This window comes from Mastomys coucha, unplaced genomic scaffold, assembly GCF_008632895.1.
Source record: "Mastomys coucha isolate ucsf_1 unplaced genomic scaffold, UCSF_Mcou_1 pScaffold9, whole genome shotgun sequence".
Taxonomy (NCBI): domain Eukaryota; kingdom Metazoa; phylum Chordata; class Mammalia; order Rodentia; family Muridae; genus Mastomys; species Mastomys coucha.
In genome coordinates this window covers 48,060,572-48,062,885 of record NW_022196915.1, presented here as the reverse complement: position 1 = coordinate 48,062,885, position 2,314 = coordinate 48,060,572, and the positions used below count along the sequence as shown (strand labels likewise).

The window sequence follows — 2,314 nt, the reverse complement described above, 5'->3', positions numbered from 1 at the left end:
GATATGGCATATAAATTTTCCAGGGTATATTCTTCAAGGGTGGGGCTAATGTCATCCTTATGGCTGGAAGGAGAAGACAACGAAGCAGCCATCTTGAGAGATGGCGTCAAGTCAGACATAGATGGTTTATGCCGCCACTGTGGAAGGTTCTATGATCCTTGTCGCCTAGCTATATCACATGCTTTGTACTGCTCACTACTCCGTACCCAAGAGAAAATACATGTCCATCTTGTATAAACTTTATTTTACTGCCTAACCCAATCCTAGTCCTCAGTGAAAGAATATGAAGCTTGGAAAGGAAGCTGGAGGCTCAGGCTTACTCTATGGTTGGGTTGTACAAGTCCCCACAGGCTCGTGAGCACCCAGGCTCGTGAGCACACAGGCTCGTGCACACAAATGTCTGGTTCCCATCTGGTGGTGCTGATTTGGGAAGGTGTGACCGTTGGCAGGCTGGGCTAGCCTGGAGGAAGTGGATCAGGCCTTGAGGTCTATTACCCAGCTGTTTTTCCTGACTAGTTTCCACGTTTTGTTCCCTGACATTCGAGAAGCTTTGGCATCTCAATCCCGCACTCTGGCGCCTGGCCTTTCCTGCCACTGCCGACTGTATCCTTTCCAACTGTGCACCAAGGACATCCTCCTCCCTTAAATCGCTACATGTCCTGTCTCTTCAGACTCCAGTGATGGCAAGCATCAGTGACATATCTTCTAAGGATGGAAACATCTCAGTCTGGGAAAGAAAAGAGAAGGATGGAAATGATCAGAATCCTGGATTACAATTCTTTAAGCACAAGGACCTGCTAGTGTTGGTGGAGTTTCTGGCCATGTCCATAGGAAATCCAAAGGGATGTCATCCCCACTGGGCAGCCCTCTCTGAGCAGAGTGTCTTGGATATGTGATGAAAGGGTGTTAGGTTGTCCCACAGTACTGCTGTTCACTGGCAGCCATGCAGCATAGAGCCAACAGCGAACCCACTCATGAGGGTTGGAAACCACATGTCTGTGATAAATTCCACATAGAAATAAATGTTCACAAAAGTTAATAGCATTATAGGAAATATTGAGGAGTTATTTAGTCATTTGGAAGAGCGGACATTGGAAATTTAGACCACTAGAATGTCAGAGAAAGCTGGAACACGGAGAAAAATGCAGATATGATGTTATATGACATATGGTATGATATGATATATAATCTCATTTATACAGTCTCACATATTCTCATGTATACATGTACATTCTCATACATACACACATATATACACATATATGTATATGTATGTATAATCTGTACTATATGGATTTATTCCAGGAAACCATAACTAAGGAAACCCTTGTGATGGCTAATCTTGATTGTCACTGTTACTGGATTAAACAAAACAATTATCAAATATGCTGTGGGCCTGTCTGTGAGGGCATATCCAGGGACAGTTAGAGCATAAGGGCTCTGACCAAAGTAAGGGATTAACTACTTGATGGATTCATAACATGGCAGCATTCTTAGAAAATGGTAGAGGTAGGAGTGAGGTCTAGCCTGAGGAGCCGGATCCCTAGGGGCGTGTCTGTCTTGGGGTTTCATTATTGTAGACAGACACCATGACCAAGGCAACTCTTATAAAGGAAAACAATTAATTGGGGCAGGCTTACAATTTCAGAGGTTCAGTCCATTATCATCATGGCAGGAAACATGACAGCGTGCAGGCAGACGTGGTGCTGGAGGAGCCCGGAGTTCTACATCTTCATCCAAAGGTAGCCAGGAGAGAGGACTCTCTTCCCAGGCAGCTAGGAAGAGGTTCTCATCCTCACTGGGCAGAGCTTGAACATAGGACCTCAAAACCCAACCCATAGTGACTCACTTTCTCCAGAAAGTCTACACCTACTCCAGCAAGGACACACCTCTTAATGGGCAAGCACATTCAAACCACCACAGTGTCCTCGGGGCTCTTTCTTACCCTGGCCCCTCCCTACATTCCTCTCTTCTGCCTTCTGGTAGCCACAGTGGGAGCCACTGTATCCACCCCCCTCCCCCCAACTCGCTGCCATGATGGGTCGACACCTGGGAAAGCATGAGCACACTGAATCCTTCTTCCTCTCATTTCTGCCAAGTGTGTGGCCACAGTGATGAGAAGGGTAAGTAGCCCAATCCTCCCCCAGATGGAGGTCCCTTCTTCTAAATCTCCCATGGCCACTCCACCACCACCCAACACAAGGGGAAGTGAGGTAGGAAAACTGGGGCGGAAAAGACACAGCTGTTTGCTGCTCGTGGCTAAGTGTTATTTTTGTACATTTTTACCCAGACATGTGACCTGTGGTTACGTTGA

At 46.5% G+C, this 2,314-nt stretch overlaps 1 long non-coding RNA gene across 1 annotated transcript; it reads right to left on the bottom strand.

The window, feature by feature from the left end:
* Window positions 1–226: 226 nt before the first annotated feature.
* LOC116084989 lies at window positions 227–1,786 on the bottom strand. Its single transcript, XR_004116343.1, has 2 exons — window positions 1,641–1,786; window positions 227–727 (listed from the first exon to the last, which is right to left on the bottom strand). It is a non-coding gene; the product is annotated as an uncharacterized LOC116084989 (long non-coding RNA).
* Between the last annotated feature and the right edge of the window lie 528 nt (window positions 1,787–2,314).